The sequence below is a fragment of the Pteropus alecto genome, unplaced genomic scaffold, assembly GCF_000325575.1.
Source record: "Pteropus alecto unplaced genomic scaffold, ASM32557v1 scaffold139, whole genome shotgun sequence".
Lineage (NCBI taxonomy): Eukaryota > Metazoa > Chordata > Mammalia > Chiroptera > Pteropodidae > Pteropus > Pteropus alecto.
In genome coordinates this window covers 2544053-2567320 of record NW_006443567.1, presented here as the reverse complement: position 1 = coordinate 2567320, position 23268 = coordinate 2544053, and the positions used below count along the sequence as shown (strand labels likewise).

At 37.7% G+C, this 23268-nt stretch overlaps 1 protein-coding gene and 1 pseudogene across 3 annotated transcripts in view; one reads left to right on the top strand and one right to left on the bottom strand.

Annotated features, from left to right (window-relative positions):
• The window catches only part of ATP11C (ATPase phospholipid transporting 11C), a 162671-nt gene that overhangs the window by 93757 nt on the left and 45646 nt on the right, over window positions 1–23268 (bottom strand). The window lies entirely within an intron of this gene.
• LOC112472907 lies at window positions 5120–5238 on the top strand (annotated as a pseudogene).

Here is a 23268-nt window from a genome sequence, read left to right as displayed (position 1 = left end):
AAAAAAAAAAAAAAAGCCTTATTAAAAATCTGAAAGCTTGGCAATGATTTAAAAACAGTTCTCTGCACACCAGCCCCAAAGTTATTTTCTTCTATGAAGCACTAATATTTTTGAACAGCATAATTGGTCTTAAAAAGTCCAATGAACTCAAAATTAAAATAAAGAACATTTCATCAAAGTTTCAGCCATCTATTAAAATGCTCCCAAAAGTCAGCATTTTTGTTCTAGGTTTGGAGGGGTGGGGTGCGGGAGGAGAGCACTATAGTGCCAGGAAACATTTCCACTGTATTAAGCTTCTTGGTTAAAATTGCTACAATGTATTCAGTGGTCACATTGCTGAAGTTTCCAAGGCCACTCCATTATAACAAGCCAGAAGAATAATCCTGATGTGTAATTTATAGTCATAACTCTAAAATGAGCCTTGAAATTATACTTTTCATAGTTTGCTTTTACTGCATCTTCTTAAGTGATTAAGCTGTCTCTTCCTCCTTTGCCAGAGGGAGTAAAGCAAGAACAAGACATTCTGTGTCTTTTTGCCTTTTAAGCTTAATTATGGTCATATTAACAGAAACTCTGAAACACCTGATCAAAAGACAATTGAATATTCAAAGTACATCCCTAGACACAAAGATTGTCTCTAATTAGGCATTACCCAACAGCAGCACATTTAATTGAATAGAAACTACTATGAGAAATAGAGTAAGCACCTACAAAAACAAATATCTAAATCAGCAAGCACAATGCTTAGGAAAAAGCAGTGATTGTGAGGACTTGGATAAGAACATCTTGTTTCATTATCTAAATGCGATCTACTGAGCAGCTTAACTTCCACCAGGAATAATCAACAACTAGTGTTTCCAATCTGATCTCCCTCCCCACCATGCCCTTTCCCCAAGGACCTCATGGCTACACAAATGTGACTCTAAAGATGAAATACGGCTCTCTTACAGGATGGCTAATAGGGTCGATAGATCAAAAGTGGTATAAGCATTGGTGATTCAAGATTCTAAGAGGAATATTTTTTAAATGATTCAGAGATTCTTCCATTTATAGAAAGTAACCTGAGTCTCTTAAAGTTCCAGCTGGGGCCCAGCAATTCCACTTTTTTGTTAACAATCTTTCTAACCTAGAGACAGACAATAGGTACACAAACAATTAGAGATGAACTGAGCACACATGTCTACAAGGCCTCAGAAGTTATTTTTCCATCCCATATCTATATACCATTTTGCATTCCAAACACTTAACAAACTTTAAAAATCCAAATAGGGAGGTACACAGCTTCTAAGGATAGGAAAAACAGTGAGGCTGACAATCTAGCTAAACATTTCCCATAGCCTGTAGGAAATAGATTAAAAACACACATGCAAATAGAAAGCAAGTATAAAGAAGGCCCCAGGACTTCAAAGCCCAACCTGCCTGAAAAGAGAACAGAATAAAATACTGATCACAAACCTCAGAGGCAGGAGGGAAAAGATGGGACCATTTGCATACTGACATGAGAAAATTTGTTAACACGATGGCAGCTAAATCGCAGAGAGAAGGTTGAAGATTATCAAGCAATTTATACTAACCCCTCTGATCCCTGTAAAGGTTCCCAGAATTTGGGAAGGCAGCCAACTGTGGCTTGCAAGTTTGTGTAGGTCCAAGGGAGGCAGCAACCAGAAGACTGGTCTGTTCCTTAAGACTTCAGAGTAGCACTCTGGTGGCCTGAGCTCCATTATAGCATTCTCCAAAGATCTGATTTGCCTTTGTAACTTCTGATTTTAAAGTATCATCATTTTAAAATATTGGTATCTTGCACCACATAGTATTTTCTCGTCTTGTAATTTTCTAATCCAAGCCTATAATAAATGAACCATGGTAAGAAATGGGACTAAAAATCAAACTTAATCAAACTTTTGAGGAAAGTTGAATTAAACTTTTTAGTCTCTGACAGATAAACAGTATAAGAAGAAAATATATAATCCAGGTATTTGGTATGATACACTGAGTTGTATCCCCACTGTGGGAGAGTGACTGTAATACTGAACACTGAAGCTTCAAGAATGTGTGTCAAATTATATATTAAGGTCTAAACAGACAGCTTTCCCTTAGGGCTGGAAGTTATTCCTCATTTTGTTTAGAGATCTCATAGGTAAGAAAGTTTTATCTCAGCAGCAAACAGTAATACCTAACAATGCAAGGAAAAGAACTACTGGATTATTAGGGTGAACAATGCCTTTATCAATATCATTACCTAGAAGAGACGAATTCTCATCCAAAAATCACTTTCTAGGTCACCGAAGAAGAATTTTATTACAGTGTAAGATGAGAGAAATTCTGGCTAGAGCAAATACTATATATTGTAAAAAAGGTGTCTGATATCCTGGACAGGGTTTATCTGCCATTTCATTGATAGCATCATTGTTAGAAAAGTGATAATAAGTTTCCTAGAAAGGTCTGGCAGTTCAAATATATACTGGAACATGTCTGGTGAAACCAACAAATACAGACCCCCCGCCCCGACTCCTAGTATTGTTAAATATCACACAGAAAAAAAACTACCTAGAAACAAATGTCCAAGCTGTAAATGTAATTAGTTTAAATAACACATCCAGGCTATACCTGTTTATTTTTAATACCCCCAATGAAAGGTGTAGGTAAAAAAATAAAAACAAGTTTCCATTGTGAAGCATGGCTCAGCTGAATAAGCAAACAAGGGGAAGGGGCTCTGAGTTGTGACTCTAGTCTCACAAAAGGTAGCCACACCTTCAGTGAAGCATTTCTGGTTTTCTATCCAATCACGGTATGGTGGCCAAGTTCTTGGCTCAAATTAGTGTTTTAAAGAAATGTCTGTTTTGAAAAAGGCAACCTCCCTACAGATAAAGGCTTTTTAGGGCAAGGTCTGCAGGGAACAGGAGAAGCAATAAAGACTTGAGCTGGGACACAGTATTGATAAGAATGGCTTAATTACTTGAGCCTCAACTTCTTTAAGAGTAAAATAAGGTGATATAACTTAAAAGACTGTTTACAGCTGGATTAATGGAACACCCAGAGATCACTCTAAGGGCTCTAAAGGCTATTCATGTAAGAGGAGGATGAGGTTTGCAGATATTAACCAACTATATGAATATTAAAACTCTAGGAACTGGATCAGCACATAACTAGGCAACATAATTCAGATGTAAATGTTTTATTTAAAGCAAGAAAGTTTCTGGCTCAACAGAAAAACTAGAATAGGCAATTCTGCTGCCACTCCTGTACAAAGAGGCAGGGTGAGTTATGGCCCATTGGCAGAGAGCGCTTGGTGTTAGAAACACCATCCCTTAGTGTGCGTGAAGAGACTAGAGCTGGCTGGGGAGGCTGATAGGTAGCATGCTGACCACAAGTTAGGGCCACTCAAGGAGTCTCCTGGAGGCTGTTGTCTATAACATAAGCTATTAGTCCTTTGGAGCTGCTGATCTGACACCATAGGAGTAAAATTAGGAATACATTTCTCTCTTTGTGGCAGAGTACATGGTCACTAGGGAACTGCACTGAAATTAATGACACTGTCTCTAAACCTCCCTTCTCTCTGCCCAAAGCTTTGGGCTCAATGCTGCTGTGCACTATAAAGAATGGGTGCTGCTATATATTTAATAGGTGATCTGTTTGTAATTATTCCTAAAACATGCTCAAGACATTAAAAATTAGCAATATGTTTGAAATATAATGTATAACTTTCAGTATATTAAAGCACAGAAAGAACAACACTCCAAGTGAATATTTATGGCTTAATGGCATTATTTATGGCTTGCATATAATGAAAATTGTTTGGTTTCTGAAATTTTAACATGCCTTTGAGTACTGCTAATTAGGAATAATGCCACAGTAAGATGGACTGGCAAGAATATTAGAATACATCACTCAGTGTTTCTCAAACTGTATTACATAGAACAAGTTAATAATGAGGTTCCTTAGAGAAGGGGGGAGGCTGCTCCTATAACCTCTCCTCCTGGTTATTCACAATGCATATACATATAATAAAAGCTCTTTATCTTTGTGTAAGTCAGTATTTGCCATAGAACTCTCACCTTTTCCCCCCAGAAGATCCAGTGACACATGTTCTGCACAACAGTTTGGGCACTACCACTCATATTTACCTTATCACAATCAGCTATACTGGCAAAGTGTAGGAGGTGAGATAATTCTTAAATCTGTAACAATTTCTCTCCCTGTGTGCCAAACATAGATTAAGAAAAATTAATTAAGTGTTTGGCCATGATCGCAGCTGGTGCTCTTGCTTCTAAGGCTTAATTATGAGGCAAGAAACCAAGAGATCTTGGTTCTATTGCCTTCTAATACCGATTGGGTGATGTGAGTCTTGGGAGAAGTCCCATACTGATTTCTTCATAGGTAACTTGAGGAGAGCTTAACTAAATAATCTGATCAAGAAGATGCAGAGGAATTGGGGCCAGATCGTTTAGCAATAAAACTTGAAATGAGATTTTAGATGCTCTTATCATTCGCTACCTTTTTCTGCCTGGACCCAAAAAATGAAACCTTCCAAGGGTGGGGAAGAGATGTTTGAGGATAAAGAATAATTTACGAACCAATATACAGTAAGAAGATAATGTATTCAGGATGAAATTTATTCATAGACTTCAAAGTAGAGAAGAAGGGAGAAATACAAGGAACATTATGAAAAGTCACAAAGACCAGGGAAAGGCCCGTGTGCCTTTGGGCTTTACGGATGACCATTTAATGTACTACAGTGTCAGTTTATTTAATGGTAACCGTTAGATGTGAAAAAAAGTGAATGCCTTCTCAAATGTGCCTGTTTTCCAAGGGAAACAGTTTATGGCCTGGCACTCAAGGTACAAGCAACTTCAAGTTAAAACAAGTTAGGATCAACTGCCATAAGGGCAATTAAAAAATAATTAACCACACAGAATTACAAGTTTTACTTGTATAAAAGGTTATTGCTATAAAACACACATACACTTGAAATAATTTTTATTAGAGCACACATATTTAAAATGTATGACTTTCTAAAACCAAATGTTACTCACACTAAAGATCATACCACCCTGAAACCAAACAACTTTTTTTTTAACCCAATACAGTAATTTATGGTTCTGTTCAAGAATATGATTGCATCTATGGCCATGCCACCCTGAACAAGCCCAATCCCGTCTGATCTCGGAAGCTAAGCAGGGTCGGCCCTGGTTAATACTTGGATGGGAGATCATCTAGAAAGACCAGGTGCTGTAGGCATAAAAAATAAAAAATAAGGGATTGTAAGCTGACAAGGTCCTTGCAATCTGTGAGGTCAACTAAGGGTTGTCTCACCTTAAAAAAAGAAAAAAAAGAAAGAAAAAGAATATGATTGAAAATAGCAATGGGATATTTCCAAAGCACACATAGGGGGTGTACCCAAAACAATTATAAAAATTTACAGCTGACATTAAAAATACCTGGCAAGCTTTGAACAAGAAAAATGCTTTCAGATAAATCATGAAAGAACATAGTGTAAGCAACCGTTGCTGAGTGGAGCACAATTAGATTAGTTATGACCAGTAGCTGAAAATTAAATGTTCGCAAAGACTCGATTCTCCTTATTGCAATGTATTTCCCTCTATTTCACATTATATAAGGCGTGTGTGTATGCAAATGTTTAATACATTTCTAACTCCATTCTTACTCTACTTTGTAAACTTACATATAATGTAAAACCTTCTAACTGACAAACAGAAAATAATGAATGACAAAGCATTAGTGAAGGGTAGAAAAATGGCAGAACCCAGCGTAATACAGACAGCCCTCAAAGGCTAGAAATTTAGATGTCAGATTAGTCCTTTAAACCTCATCTTCGATCCTAAAAATGGTAGATAAGAGTAAAAGGTAGGGTTATCCTAATAGTTAAAGCCTTTCTTAGAAGGTAATGTACCAAAATGCTGTTGAATGTAGATTGTATGGCTTTAGAATCCAATTCAGTCCAGTGTGTCTTTGAGCTTCATTACAATTTTTCATAATGTTGAACAATGCGATGAGGTATAAAAGGATAAAATATTCATTGCAAATAAGGAGAGGTTCATTTATGCATTTTAAAGGTAACATACTTCTAGGATGGCTAGAATTTTAAAAAGATATGAAACATAAAAACTGTTGGTGGGGATACCTTCATACATTGCTGGTAGAAATGTAACATAGTTCAGCCTCTGTAGAAACAATTTGGTGGGATCATCAAAAAACCAAAGAATTACCATATGAGCAAACAATTTTACTCCTACATATATACCCAAAAGGACTAAAAACGTGTTCAAACAAAACCTTGTGCATTAATGTTCATAACAGCACTATTTACAATAGTCAAAAGGTAGAAACAACCCTATATCCATCAACTGATGAATGGATAAACAAAATATCCATACAAAGGAATATTCTTCAGGCATACAAAGGAATATTCTTCAGGCATAAAAAGGAATGAAATACTGATACACACTACAACATGAATAAATCTCAAGAACATTACACTGAGAGAAGCCATACACAAAAAGGTTACATATTGAATGATTTCATTTTTGTGAAATATTTAGAATAGCTAAATCCATAAAAACAGAAAGCAGATTGGTGGTTGCCAGGAGCTGGGGAGAGGGGAGATTGAGGAGTAACTACATGGTGGGTATGGAGTTTCCTTTTGAGGTGATGAAAATATTATGAAGCACAATAGAGCTGGTAGTTTCGCAACATGTGAGCGTACTAAACATCACTGAATTGTTCACTTTAAAATGTTTAATTTTATTTTATATAAATTTCACCTCGAAAAAGAATTAACATCCTTGCCTTATAGTAGGTAAGAAGGCAAAGTAGTTAATATGGTTGATGCATCCATTCAACCAATATTTTATTGAGCCCCTACAATGTGCAAAATACTGGAAATAGTGATTAAAAAATAGACACAGTTTCTGCCTTCAAGGAGTTTAGAGTGTAGTGGGGGAGACCAGGGATTAATCAAATACTTATATGAATCTGTTAAGTGCCAAGAATGATGGTTGCACAGTATTCTGAGAGCTGACTCAACCAGGACCACACAACAACCATATATACCACAAGTCTGATCATATTGCTCCTCCAGTCCCCATTTTAATAGTTTCCCACTGATCTTAAAACTGAAAACTAAAATCCTTATTCTGATCTGCAAGGTCTTGGACAGAGTCACGTCTCTTCCTATTTCTCCAACCTTGTCTTGTCCCAAGCCTCACACCTCCTTGCTATCTTTGTTACAGCTCAGGTGAGACCCAGGTCCCTTCCTGCCCCAGGGCTTCTTTCTACCCCAGGTGAGACCCAGGTCCCTTCCTGCCTCAGGGCTTCATCTCCACTGCTTCCTTCCATGTAGAATACTCTTTCCTTTCCTCTTTACCTTCTTGTAATTACCTTTCAAATCTCCCAACTGTCACTTTCTCATTAAAGCAACTGAAATGAAGAGAGACTAATAACTTGTTCTCCAAAATCTGTGTGCTACAGGGAATTTACAATGAGCAAAGGAAAGCAAGAAAATCCCAATTCAGCTTTTCAAAAAGCCGTAACTCCAAGTGTCCCCAAAATTCTCCTCAAACATTCTTGTCAACATTTACCCAAAGAAATCCTTTGTGAATTCCTTGACTTTGCAGAAAGTGCATTTTTTAAACCTTCTGATTTGTTTCAGTAAAAAACAAGGCAATGATTGTGACAATAAGAACTCTGTATGGTCTACTTACACTTTAGCTCATTAAACATAATTTAATGCGACTGGCTATTGTGATGCCTTGTTAACTGATTTGTATACACTACAGACAATTTTACCCTGAGCAGTATTCAAATCCATCATTTCCAGTTGATTAAACAGTTGATTTAAAACGGTGGTTATGGTCATTTCTATTTTTTTAAAAAAGTCAGGCATCAAGCCAGAAATATAATCTTCAATGTAATATTATTTCTGTGAAGAAAATCAGATTAGACTTATATTACTTTGAGTTCCATGAACATAACCTGACAAAATGCACAAGGACAAGTTGTAAAAGGTTTTCAGGAGGGCCTATCACCTAGCTAGTGTACACTATGGAACAGAGGCTAGGACAAAGACCACTATAATTCAAATTAGCCAGCCATGTGCTGTTCTTCTGTCAAATCCACCTAATTTAATAATCATAAACTGGGGCAGGGTATTTTTCACAGCATTGATTTCACTGCAAGCAGAGCAGAGAGAAATATCACTGACCTATAGAGAGTCCCACCCAAAAAAGACACTACTAAAGCTGCCAAAGGACATTTATACAATATAACATTACCCATGTGCTTTTTGCAAGTGAAGATAAATTGTATTAAAAATAACATCTCAATGATTAATATCATCTATTTGTACACATATTTGACATTAACAGGAAGCTTGCACAAAAGGTTTACTAATAAATGAGTAAATGACAGCATTTAATCAGCACCACTATTTCTTGATCATAGCTTCCAGTCTTAAAGAAGACCGTTGGAGGGCAGGTAGAGGGTATGGAATTTAAAACTTGCAACACAAAATCTAGACACTCTGCTCCAACTGGAAAACAAAGCTATGTTTCTTTCCCCAGTAGTTTTCACTTGTATCTTTAAATGTTTATGAATACAAAATATCAGTTAATGATTTATGTCTAAAGTCTACTAAGATCAAATAGTTGTTTCTACATGGTCACAGCAAATATCTCCTCCTATGAAAGAACTTCCTAAAGGGTAAAGTGTGGTAGAGGAGGAAGACTGCAGGTTGAAATGGCTGTCAATGAATTTGGAAAGAAAGCTATTTGTTCGAATAAAACTCCAAATGAGAAGATTAAAATTCAACATTGAAGAGTAGCACCACAGCTGTAAGGAAAACCTCTCCTTTCAACAATATTCAAAAAAACATGCAAGTGAATTTTCTCCCTTCAGCTTTTGCTATTCCTATGCTGAGACTACAGTGGATCTCTTGTAGAGAAATAACTCAAACACATAACAAGTGGTATATTTCTATCACAAAAAAAAAAAAATGCCGCTTACCAAAAGTTTTAACCACCCTGATAGTAGAAAATGTACAAAAATGAGGCTATGAAAATGTTTTACATACACATCATTTTGCTCTGGAGTTGACAAATAATGGAATCTAGTAGATGATTTTTTAAAGTGATTTCTCTAGGGAAAATCCTTTCTTCCTCATTTCTCTAGCTAACTAGGTTCTTGGGACTGGTAAATCTCAGGTTATAACTCAAAGAAGATGAGCCCATAACTCTCTAGGCCCCAACATATCTTGCCTAGCCCAGGGTACATGAGTAGGATTTAAATTCCATACCCTCTACCTGCCCTCCAAGGCTATCTCCACTTTTACGTTTCTATCTCTTTGTTAAAGTTCTCCCTGAGTTCATCTACTCTTCCCCTAAGTTCATTGAGCATCCTTATAACCAGTGTTTTGAATTCTGCAAGTGGTAGATTGCTTGTCTCCACTTTGTTTAGTTCTTTTTCCTGGGCTTTGTTCTGTGCTTTCATGTGGGACATGTTTCTTTGTCTCCCCATTTTGACTGCCTCCCTGTGTCTGTTTCTATGTATTAGGTAGGGCTCCTAAGTCTCCTAGTCTTAATAGAGTGGCTTTATGTAGTAGGTGTGCTGTGAGGCCCAATGGCAGTCTTCCCTGGGTAAAATGAGTGTATTTTTAAAGTTCAAAAATCAGAGGCATTCTGACATTTGCCATTCTAATGACCTGGTAATTACCAGGTTGTTTCAAAGTGGCCATAAAAGAGTTGGTGAGGAAAAAGAGCATAACTGGCTGAATGTGTAGGTTCTGGAGTCAGATGTCTGGGTTCAAATCCTGGTTATGCTACTTACTAGTTGTTAAGTGACCTTAGGCAAATTCCTTAACCACATCATGTCTCAGTGTCCCTATCTGTATGAATGCGGAGGATATTGATGATGACTTATAAGGCAATTGTGAGATAGTGCCTTCACATAGTAAATACTCAAAAAGATTAATCACTGTTTTATATAGAGAGCACAGGGAAATAGCAAATTCCTTTGCTGCCTCTAACCAGTTGCTTCCAACACAGATAAATAATGTCAATGTAAAAAAATGTAAACCTAACACAAACAACTGAAATATATCTACGGGGTTATTACAGTTAAAATGCAGTAGCACAAATGAAATCAAAGTGAACATATTCATGACTAGAATAAAAATAGAGATATAATCTTTATAAAATGGAAGCAGAAAGTGAACATGCTTATAAAATCAAAACGATCATTACTATTTCTTTAAATGAACTATATCACACTGCTCAGATAATACTTCTTAATTAGCACATGAATATGAGACTGAATAGTAAACTGTAACTACTCAGGACTTCAATGGAACTAGAAGACCTATAGTTCAATTAAAATGCTTACAAAAAAGAAACTAAAGACAACTTCAAAAGGATCAGGGGTGGAATTTATAAGTATCAGAGAGTGGAGGGCTCTGCGTAAGCAGAAATAAACAGCATGGGTAATCATATGTACATGACTAGTATGTGGCTCTGCAACACCTGCAAGGCGGGGTGCTGGAATGAGAGGAAAGCACACACACAAGCAAACAGTATGAGGAAACCTCCCATCCTGCCCTAGTAGCAGCCTTACTAAGGAGAAGAGCAGCAAGTGGCTCCAGACAAAGAGAGGACCATAGGTTTAGACCTGGTAACAGCTGGCCTTAGACATTCACCTTCTTCTACCATTCATTCTAAATCAAATAAAATAATATGTGCATAGGAGGTTGTGTATTTTTGAGATCCCCTAAACCAAAGGCCCTTCCTTTTTGTGTCGTTGCTGAAACAAATGTTTAAAGAGCATCGAAAGAGCTAGGCACAGTGATGAAGCGTTCCTATGCTAACTTCAGAGTCTTACTTCACCAGAAAGCCAACTCTGAGCCTCAGTATCCGCATTCAAAAAACATGGCTTCCAGCATCAAGCCTTGCTGCATGCTAAGCAGCAGTGGCCTCGTGTCTGATTTTAGTGACCAGGGGGAAACGTGGGACAGAATAAATTAGGAACCCCTCCAGAGCTTCTGTATTTTAGAGATTTGGAAAAACTGCCATAAATATTTCTGCTTTTTCATTAATGTGTTTCTTATTAATAAATGTTTAAAGCGATTTATTTTTAACATCAGGAGATTAGCAATTTCTAAGAGAAAAGGGTGAGTATATGAATGTAAGGTGGAACAGTAGGAAGAGTGTGAATATAGTTCACATACTCAGGTAACTTGAGAAAATGAAGAGACTTCAGTGGGCCTAACACTAAGTAGAAAATACATTAATTAGAGATTATGAACACTGGCGTACTCAATTTATGTATTTTTATACATAAAATATCCTAAAAGATGACATTTTAATATTATAGTCACCTTCCATAAACTATTACCTTTATCCCTAATTCCCTCTATTTAAGGCCCAAGGCAGGCTTTTCCAAATAACTGTTCTTGGCAAGAGAACACTAATTCTCTGTTTTTCTAAGTTTTCATCACTATTACAACTAAAATATTTAAACATCTTTGAAATCACTTTTAAAACTTGGGTATGTAGGCCATTATCGATCGCTCAGACTATTGTGTGGAATCTCTATCATATCAATTTCATTATGAATCTTCTGTTTTAATGTGATCTTCACAAAATAAGGCTGTCTTACACATTTATAAATTTAGAGTAAAAAGCCACACATCACCTGACCTTAAGAAATATCACCTCTTGCATAAATTCAGATAACCTTTAGCTGTTAACTGGTATATTATATAACAAATGGGAGAAAGATTTGCTAAGGGGTTTCAATTTTACTACTGTCCAGTTGTTTCCAACCTAGTGAAAACTGGATTTCCTTCTTAAATATCCCCCCCACTAAGAATTCCTAAACAACTAAATTTTAAGATTTTGTGGTGTAAGTTGCTATAAATCTCAGTAATAATCACCTCTGGACTTAGTTTAGTTGGCTGAAGTCTATCTGATAATCGGGATCAAAGAACTAATATCGAAACTGGCTTTGTAAATGTTTAAGCAAGGTTGGCTTGAGCAACTGTTTGTGGCATAATGCAATCCACTGTGTAACTCTCAAAGTTTACTTTTGCCGTCATTCTTTTTTCTTTTCTTTATAATTAAATAAGTGGATAAGTTTATTTAGATGAACAAATACCCAATCACCCAGTTGCTATAGTAAAAAAGCAGGATTTGGGCTCTGATGGTGACCATAAAATGTTATGAAGAAATTACTTTATTCACTCCTAGGAATAAACATTTAGAATAAAAAAAAAAAAAATATGTAACGATGTGAGGTGATAGATGTGTTAACTAACCCTACTGTGGTAATCATTTCTCAATATATACATATTTCAAATAATTACATCGTACACCTTAAACTTACACAATGTTATATGTTAATTATATCTCCTTATGGCTGGGAAAAAAAACAAAAGAAATAAAATTTCAAAATAACACAAGTAAGTATACCATAATTAAGGATTTTGGCTGCACTTCTAAAATAATATGTTCACTGTTATAGTTTGTATTTTGCATGAAGCAGACAGACTCACATAGTTAAAATAAATGTCAGGGTTTGGGGTAGGAAGTACGCCACCTAGAATTCTAGTCACACTCAGAGCCAGAGAGCATCTGTGGAAGTAAAGAATTGATAGGAGCAATTGCCAGGTACTCCTGTGGCACTCTGGACTATTCACATGGCATTTACGACAGATGTTTTTACAAAAAAAAAAAAAAAAAAAAAAAGGAACCCAAATATCAATTGCTTCAACCCAGGACCTCTTATTCAACTGTTCATCCTCATCCTTATCTTCATACTGCTCCATGCTTCCTTCATCTACCACACATTCATGACTCTACCATTCTCCTTCCCACCTCTCAACCCGATTAAACTGTGACTCGCAGAATCCTCCAATCTTGTTAATCAGACTATATATACTTAACATCAGAAAACATTTCCTATAAACAATTGCTTTCCTTGAGACACGGCTGTCTTCTGAAGACTCCTTCATAGCGGGTAGGAGTCAACCTCTTCTTGCCTCCCCATTGCTTTTACATTCCATTAATCTAATCTTTGGAAAAGTCCCTCCTCCCTTTGGGATCACCCTGATACAAGCTTTTACTTCTCCTTATCATGGACCACGTCTCCTGGACATTTCCCTTCATTTCTGTCCCTGGCTGTCTTTCCATCCTATCCCCTCTCATTATCCTGTGAAATTTTAATGTCTATGTGGATAATCCACTCTACACTCATTTCATAGTTCTTGGACTTTATTTCTAGTGATCTTTATTATCCACTATCTGTATCAAACATAACTCTGGTCACATACTAACATCAACTTTCAGTCTTGTTCTCTGTGCCAACTCTTGCCATAGCACTTGGAAATTCCATCATCTACATGGACAATCCATCCAGAAACCTAGATTTTCAAGTTCTAGAGCTCTTTGCTCTAAGGATCTGCACCCTTGCTCTATTTTAACTAACTACTCTATGGTGACAGACTACGATTTGTTAACACACTTACTGCTTAATTGCTAACACCTCAAAAAACAATAGCTCACTCGCTAGTGCTCTCTCTCCCTCCCCTTAGCTTTTCAGCTTTCACTCACACTACAGTAGCTCTTTAAAACCTCAGTCTCTTGACTCCACCCTCAGTTTCTCAAAGTCCTTACTTTCATTTTCCCTATGAAGTCCGAACACCATGTTCACTCAAAGAACTCAACGGCCCCCCTCACTTCCTCCCCAATCTAGCTTTCTGCCATGCTTGACCTACAAAGCCCTAAATCCAGAATCAGTCTCAGAAACTGCTTTCTTCACTCCTGCATGAAGGAAGCTGAGAACAGTTTTAGTATAACCATACTAATGTGAAGAATGATGACATTGCAAATTCATCAGTGCCACTCCATAAACCTCCCACTTGTCCTTGTTCATCTTGCTCTTTACTTACCCTAAGTACTGATTTCAAAGCTTCATGACTCTCTTCAAGTCCCCTACACTCCCTCTTGATATAGGTGACCTTGCTCCTGTATCCCACATATAATCAGAGTCATTTGATGAGCATTTCTTCACAGTTCCCTATGTGTGCACATCAAGTCTTTCCCTCCAGTTTTAGAAGAGGGAATCTCTTAACCTACTCAAGACTGATAAAGAGCCTCCACATATGTTCTTGATCTCCATCTTCCCATATTTTTGCACCAATGATTATCCCATCTCCACTATATTGTCAACCACTTCATCCTCTAGTCTCTACCTCCTGATGGTTCCTCCTTAGCTCAAATATGTTTAAGCCCTTATTTTCTTATATACAGACACACACTTTTGTTGAAAAAGTACCCTCTTCCAGCCTTCTATCTCCTTCCTTACATAGGTCCAGTATAAAGTAAAGCTCTTTTAGGGCGAGGATTTTTTGTTTTGTTCACTGTCATAGCACTAATGTAGAGCAGGGCCAGGCACATAGTAGGAGCCAAATTAATAAATGAACAACCTCCTCAAAAGAATACACTCACTATGGCTACTTTCTCACCTCTTTTTCGCTCTTTCAGTCCTCTCTCTGTAAGCTGGTTCCTGCTCCCACACACCCACAGCTCTAACTTACTAAAATGAATGGACAGTTCCTTACTTAATCTCTGTCTAGTACTGACACTATTAACCGTCTTCTTTTTGGAAGACTGTTTTCTCCTTTGCTTTTATGATATCACAACCCCTCCTCTTACCACTTTGGACACTCCTTTTGAGTCTCTGCCAAATTTGCTTGTCTTGCCATCATACTAATTTACTAAATGCTGGTATTTCCTTAGATTCAGCCCTTAGCATTCTGCATACTCTCCCTAGATCAGGGGTCCGCATTCTCCAGGCCACGGATCAGTCAGTACAGGTCCATGGCCTGGTAGGAACCGGGCCACCCAGCCAGAGGTGAGCAGCAGGTGAGCGAGTAAAGCTTCATTTGTATTTGTAGTCACTCCCCAGCGCTAGCATCACCACCTCAGCCCCACTTCAGATCATCAGGCATTAGATTCTCATAGGAACTGTGCATGCGAGGGATCTAGGTTGTGAGCTCCTTATTAGAATCTAATGCCTGATGATCTGAGGTGGAGCTGAGGTGGTGACGCTAGTGCTGGGTAGTGGCTGCAAATACAGATTAATATTCGAAAGAGGTTTGAATGCACAGAGATCATAATAAATCAATTGCTTGCAGACTTATATCAAAAACCTATCAGTGAGTAGCAAGTGACAATTAAGCTGCATCCGGTGGCAGGCTTTATAGTGGAAAGTGAGCTGATGTACTTCAATTGTACAGCTGCACCTAGTGGCAGGCTTTAAGTAAGAATCCAACACTTATTTTAGTCTGCGCGTGGCCCGCCCATTATTTTATTTGCCACTTCCACCCGCACCTCTTTCCTGCACTGTGCACTGTCTCAGTCACAGTTTTGGTAAGCGCACTGGCTAACCTTAGCCAAAATGAGTAAAGAACAAAAGTCACCAGAGAGCTTCTTTGAAAAGGGAGAAAGACCCAATGATGAGACAGCAGAAGACTCTAAGACTGCCAACAAAAAGAAAGCTGCATTTAAAATACCAAGAGTCCTACTTAAATTACGGGTTCATTGCAACAGGTGGTTCACATTCTCCAAGCCCACTTTGTGTAATATGTGGTGACTGGCTATCCAACCAAATAATGAAACCTTCAAAACTTTACCACATGGAGACCAAGCACCCTGCATTAAAAGACAAGGCTTTGGAGTTTTCCAAAAGAAAAAAAAATAATAAAGTAAATACGAAGAACAGAAGCAATTATTGAAGGCCACCACTTCATCAAACATGTCTGCACTGAGAGCATCATTCTCAGTGTCTAATCACATTGCTAAAGCTAAGAAGCCCTTTACTATTGGTGAAGAGTTGATCCTGCCTGCTGCTAAGGACATTCGTCGTGAACTTTTAGGAGAGGCTGCAGTTCGAAAGGTGACACGTGTTCCTCTTTCGGATAGCACCATAACTAGATGAATTGTTGAAATGGCAGAGGATATTGAGGCACAATTGTTAGAGAGGACTAATGAGTCACTGCGGTACGCATCCAGGTTGATGAGTCTACAGATGTTGACAACGAAGCAACAATACTTTTTGTGTGACGTATTTTTTCAGGAGGATGTGCATGTGGATATGTTATGTGCACTTTTGTTGCCAACCAACACCGCAGCTGCAGTCTTTGAATGATTACATATCAGGAAAACTGAATTGGTCCTTTTGTGTCTGTACATGCACAGACGGAGCGGCTGCCATGACTGGACGGCTTTCTGGTTTCACTACTTGGGTCAAAGGGGTCACTTTTGAATTTGAGTCTACACAGTGTCATCCACAGAGACATGCTGGTTTGCCAGAAAAATGTCACCTGAATTTAACAATGTGTTTGCAGGTATGATTAAAATTATCAACCACATTATAGTACATTAACTCACATCTGTTCGCGCATCTCTGTGAGATGGACGCAGAACATACTAGTCTTCGCTTACACACAAAAGTGAGATGGTTTTCTATAGGGAGATCATTGGCCAGTGTTTCTGAGTTATGAGGGCTGCTCCAGTGATTTTCTTTTAAAGAAATATATTCACCACTGGCAGCACATTTCAGTGACAGAAAATGGGACACAACACTTGCTTGTGTGACATATTCAACCTGCTTAACCAACTCAATATGTCACTTCAGGGGAGAATGACAACTGTGTTCAAGTCGGCAGGTAAAGTGGCTATTCAAAGCCAAATTGGAATTATGGGGGCGACGAGGGAATACTGGGATTTTTGCCATGTTTCACACATTAGCAGAGATTTTGAAAGAAACTGAGCCAGAGCCGTCTTTCTCTCAGCTGATGCATGACTACCTATCTCTGCTTTCAAGAGGTTGAGCATTACTTCTCAACCACAAAAGACCCCAGAACTGAGAAGGAATGGATCTGCGACCCATTTGTGAATAAGCCAGGTGAATCGGCTTTGTCCGTGCTAAAAGAAGATCAACTGCTTGAGATCACAGATGATGGTGGCCTTAAAGTATGTTTGAGACAACTTCAAATCTCTGTACGTCTTGGATTAAAGTCAAGGCGGAATATCCTGAGATTGCCACAAAAGCACTGAAAAGCGTGCTTCCATTTCCAACATCCTATCTTTGTGAAGCAGGGTTTTCTGCAGTGACAGCAACCCAAACGAGATTTTGGAATAGACTGGACATGAGCAACACACTTTAGGTATCACTGTCTCCCATCACTCCCAGATGGGGCTGTCTAGTTGCAGGAAAACAAGCTCAGAGCTCTCATTGATTCTGTATTATGGTGAGTTGTGTAATGATTTCATTATATATTAGAATGTAATAATAATAAAATGCACAATAAATATAATGCACTCGAATTATCCTGAAACCACTGCCCTTCATACCCTCCGGTCAGTGGAAAAGTCTTCCAAGAAACCGGTCCCTGGTGCCAAAAAGACTGGGGATTGATGCCCTAGATAATCCAACCCTTATGCATGGCTTTAATTACCATCTATATGCTGATGACACACACATACAAAAAGTATGTATCTCTAGAAGCAGACTTGTTTTCCAAGCTCTACAAATAGGAAAACAATGACAACCATTGACATCTGAGGGCTTACATTCCAAAGCACAATTCTACACTCTTTATGTTTTTACTCATTTAGTCCTCACAACCAGCCCATTAGGAAGATACTATTATAACCATGTAAAGATGAGAAAAAGCCAATGCAGAAAAAGGAAAACAACTCGTTCAAGGCCACACAGCCTGCTAGAAAGTGGCAGAGCTGTTAACTAACAGCTTTACTGATATATAATTCACATACTACAGAATCCACTTAACAATGAAGTAGTTTTTAGTATGTTCAGTGTTGCACAACCATCATCGCAATCAATCTAATTTGAGAACATTTTCATCACCCCAAAAGAAACCTGGTACCTATTAGCAGTCACTGATATGGGTACTTTTCAACTTTGATTTTACAAACTGAAACTTTAAGACAATTACATTCAAAAAATAAACAAATACAATGTATTAAGCCAGTTAAGACAAAACGGTTTCTTTTTTTAAAGTGTAGATTTATTAGTTTTTACAATACAAAAGATTATTTTTGATGTATTTAAAATGGAAGTTTTCTACCAGGATTCGATTTATACATATGGTACAACAAATTCAAACAAGAAAGAGAGAAATATCCCCACAACTAGACAAATATTGAAGCCTTAATGTGTTACCAGAAGGCAGACACACTCGATCCTCCCATGAACAGTAAAAAAATGAGTATCATTAGCAGACTGAAGAATGACCTCTCTTCACATACAAAATTTTACATAATACATGTGTCTACTTACATGAAAAATAAAACCAACTTATAAAGCTAGCAAAATATGTAAATGGCAATCAATAACATATATGGCACAAATGAAAAGAAACTGGTTAACAGAAGAAAATATAAAAGGCTTTTTGAAAATGGAAGTTCATTAGACTTTTAATGGCTATAATTAGAGAAAGTATTTTTGTGCTGCTCCAGGTGGAGAGATGCAGGGAGAGTAAAACTACACCACTGACACCAGCTTTCCTTACCCAGTAGCTGCAAAGCACTAATGAGTTATTTCCAACCTAATTTAGTACGAGGACTTTGGACAAACCAAGAAAAAGAAATAAAACAGATATGTAGGTTATAAGTAATAAGAGAAAAGAACCACTGAAGGAGAACATCGGTATCCAATTTTATGAAACCGAGTTCTTTCAAATGTCTTGTTTCTGGCTCTTTCATTTCATATATACTGTACCTAATTTGAGATTCAAAATATGTTACTTCAAAATAAGTCAGATTCGGGTCCCACAGCTCCTATATTACCTTGAAACTATCATTGGTTTAAAAAGGTAGCTCTTTATTTTCATCTGGGATGAAGGTATGAGGAGGGTGAACTCATCTCCTGAAGTCCCAAAGACTGTTCAATTCGACAATCATTTACTGAGTACCTACTATGCTCCGGACTCTATGATAGGTGCTGGGAGACCAGAAAGGACGAAGATGTAATCCCTTTCCATCAGAATTAGATAGGGAAGGAGACATACGTCGAAATGAGGCAGAATATGAGACTATGATAAGTAGTACAGCCTGGATATAGCATGACTGTTCTGTTTTTAGATCAAGTATCTCAAATTTTTGTTCTAGAAAACATGGTGAGTCCAGCTACAAAAACCATGAGTCATGGAAAAGAGATTAGATCCTAAGGAAATGGAGAGGGTAAAGGGTAAATCTGATAAACATGACCCTAATTCATTAATTAAGTACCTACTATATGCCAGGCTCAAGAGCTATAAAGAATAAAATTCTGTCCAATCTCCCAAGAAGGTCTCAGTTAAGTGAACACAATAAATGAACACTGATTCAGTATGCTGAAAAGTGGAGATAACATTAATTATGATAATGGTTCACATCTACTGAAGATTTACCATGTGTCAGTTATTGTTCAAAGGATTTCATATGTATTAACTCATTTACTCCTTATAACAGCTCCATGAAGTAGGTACTTATTAGTTTACCCATTTTATAGATAAGGAACCTGAAGCACAAAGAGATTATTTTTATTATTACCTAGGTCAGATGGCTAAGAAGGAACATAGCCAAGGTCTGCATGTTGACAGACTCCTAAGCCTACATCCTTAACCCTAATACTATGCTGTCTTAAGCAAATGCATAAATCAGGATTATGTAATCCTGGATAATAATTCTCATAGCAAAGCTATGAAGTAGGTTTTATCACCTCAATTTAGAGAGGAGGAAATTGAGGAACAGCGAGGATAACGAAGTCATTCGAAGTCATCCAGCTAAGTAGCAGAGCCAGAATACAAATACAAATCAACCATACATCTCTTTATATATTTGAAATATCAGCTCTAACCACACTGGAAAAGTAAACCACTATCCACACAGTTGTTCCAGAGTAGCACTATCATACTGAAAACATACTAGTGTTTTTAAAATGCCTTAGGCACATGGTAGCTTGGGGAGCAAATGCTGCAGCATCTGTGTCTGCATTAAACAGTTACCAAAGAAACTAATAATTCCTGAGGACCAGCAATTGACACAGCACTTTAATTTGTTTTGATAAGAACAGAAACCCTCCAGAGGAGAAGAAAAATAGGACATAAGATTGACATGACAGTTTTGCTAGCAATATAGTTGGATCTACAGTTATTACACTATGTACTGCAGTGACTCGTTCAGGGAGAATTCTGTTACTCGTGGACTTTAATTTCAATGCAATCTTATCTATTAATTCTATCACTCAGAAAAATACATTTGTTTTCATCATTCCTGAGAAGCATATAAAATAGCACTCATCAGGACAACACAGCAACCTGAGTGGTATGCAATTACTAAAATGCTTTATCCAAATGTAAACGACTGATGACACATACAAATACTGCTTCAGAGTTTGAGGAGAAACTAGAACAATTTTATTAATAGAAAATGCAGCATTTCCAAAAAAAAATGTTGAAGCCATAAGAAATTCCTTATTTTTGAGAAAGAATATTAGTAAAAAAAGTATTTCAGAATAACCGAAACATGTAATTATGTTAAAGATTCTTTATATACCTAAAGTAATTTTGTACCTTATATTACATAAAATGAATCACAGTTATGTGTAATATAACTATTAGAGTTTTACAACTAAATTTTTAATTTACTTGTTTACTATACTTTCCAGTATGTTTTTAGGATTTAATGTCTTACAAATGGAACTAAAAATTTCTCAACTTTAAGAAATCCAAGGTTGTTTTTATTTTGTGCCAATTTTTGAAAAGTAGCAAAAATTTGCCAATTATGAGCATTCAAGATGAACAATGGTATAATTTTGTATCTAAGTGTGTGGCTGATACAGACAGTAGGGGAGGGTCAAAAATACCTCAGATCAAAACCTTGCCCCTACCACTCACTAGAGCAAGGTATGTCATATTTAGCAAGTTACTTACCCATTCTGTGCCTCAGTTTCTGTATAAGTAAACTGCAGCCATACTATATTCCTAAAATAATTAGACAAAATAACGTGCATAAAGTGCCTGAACCATAGTTGGCACTCAGTAAATGTCAATTTTTATCAACACCACCAGTGTCCCCATTTTCTGGGGTGGAGAAAAACCTGTTAAGAACAAATATTAAATACTACTTCTGCCAGATGGAGCTTAGGTACACAGAAAGTTCTACTTTCCTAAACAGCAAGATGAGTGGTTTTCTGCCTTTTTAGCATCAGTCTTTACAAGCCTGGAACAATTACATCTAAGGCTGCAAAAGATGGAGAGCTCTGAAGGGGAAGAAAATGAAGCAAACTGAGTTAAAAAGAGGCTCAAGTAAGACAGATCTACTAGCCCGAACCCAACCTGAAATCCTATAACAGCATCAGTATTTCTCAAAAACTGAAGGGACTTCTAATCTCAGACTCTGAGTGGGCTGACTGCTCAAATAAAGGTAAAAGTTCACACTTTTGCCTAAAATGGTTATGGTTTTCCTTTAGGTATTCACATATTTAATTTAAACAAACTGTTACAGTAATTATTAAAAATCCCAAACATTAATGTAAAGAAAACAATAGTTTTATAAAACCTGTTTAAATACCATTCATTTATCTCATAAAGAATTATTTGATACATTCAAGCATGCAATGCCAGACTAGGCTCTGGAAATGCAGAGATAAACATGTAGCTATACTACGTCTCTAAAGCAATGTTCTAAAACAAGAATAACAATAATTAATACTTATTAAACGTTTATTGTATACCAGATATTCTTGTACTGTTACATAGACATACTTACTTAATTTTCATGAAAACTGTACAATAAATAAAGCTATTAGCCCCATGTTACAGGAAAAAAGACTCAGGCACAGAGAAATTATGTAACCTGTCCATGGTCATACACATAAAAAGTCATGTGTTGTATCTGAAATCAGTCATTCTGGCTCCAGATGGTATACTCTGAACATATACAGATGCAGGGGTTTGACCTGCACGGGTCCATTCATACCTGGATTTTTTTTCCAATAAATATTATAAATGTATTTTTTCTTATGATTTTCCTAACATTTTTATTTCTCTAGTTTAACTTATTTAAGGATACAGTATATAATACATATACAAAATATGAGTTAATCGATTGTTTATCAGTAAGGTCAACAGTATGCTATTAGGAGTTTTGGAGGAGTCAAATGTTATATGTGAATTTTCAACTGCACAGGGGGTTGGCATCCCCAACCCCCACATTGTTCAAGGGTCAACTGTACTCTCTGAAACAGCTGAGGCAAACTTTGTTTCAATCATTCAACAACGGGGAAGGGAAAAATGGCGTAGATGATAGAAACTTTGTTCATCCCTCTTGCAACCAAATCAAAGTTGTGACAGAAAATAGCAAGGAAAGTCGCCTGGGATCTAGATGAACAGAAGCACTACAACAAGGGAGAGAAATAATTAATCAACCTGCAAAAGCAGAAGGTAGGAGGGGGTGAAGGCACGAGGCTGCCTGAGCCCTAGCGGTTGAGTGGGACAGACGCTGCGGCAGCAGCAGCCGGCATATGCCTTTAAAAGGGGCCGTGTCCACGAGTGGACTTTCACGGTGACCAACCTGCTCACTCTGTGCACTAGTGTCCAGTCAGCTGCATGGGGGGCCACCAAGAACTTACCTGGGGTGACTGAGTTGTCTGAGTGAGGGCCGGAGGCAAGGCTTTCTCCTGGACAGAACTGCCAACAGTATCCATTGTTCCTCTGCTGAGCCTCCCCCAACCCCAGTGTGCGGAAGCAACACAAGGCATCACCAAACTGGGTAACAGAGGTCGCTCTGCCCAAAGGATTCCCTGAAACCCCGCCTCCTCCAACTCACAGCCCCACCCAAGTCACATCAAGGTGTGTCCTGAGCAAGTCAGGTGCTCCTTGCTGAGCAGCACCAAGACACACACTGGAGACAGCTGGCCTCAGTTTCTATGTGGCCTCTTGAGGCAACTACAAGCACAGCATCTGTGGATTGCTTGCTGAATCTTAACAGGTAGCCCTGGAGGGGCACAGGCTGGGGCTAAACTTGGCCTGCAGCTGAACTCCTCTCAGGTCTGTGCCATTGGACAGACACCTACTACACAAAGCTGCACTAATAAGTCTGGGAGACTTAGGAACTTTGCTTAGTACATTGAAACAGACACAAAAAGGCAGACAAAGAAGCAGAAACCATATGAGAGAATGGAACAGCGATC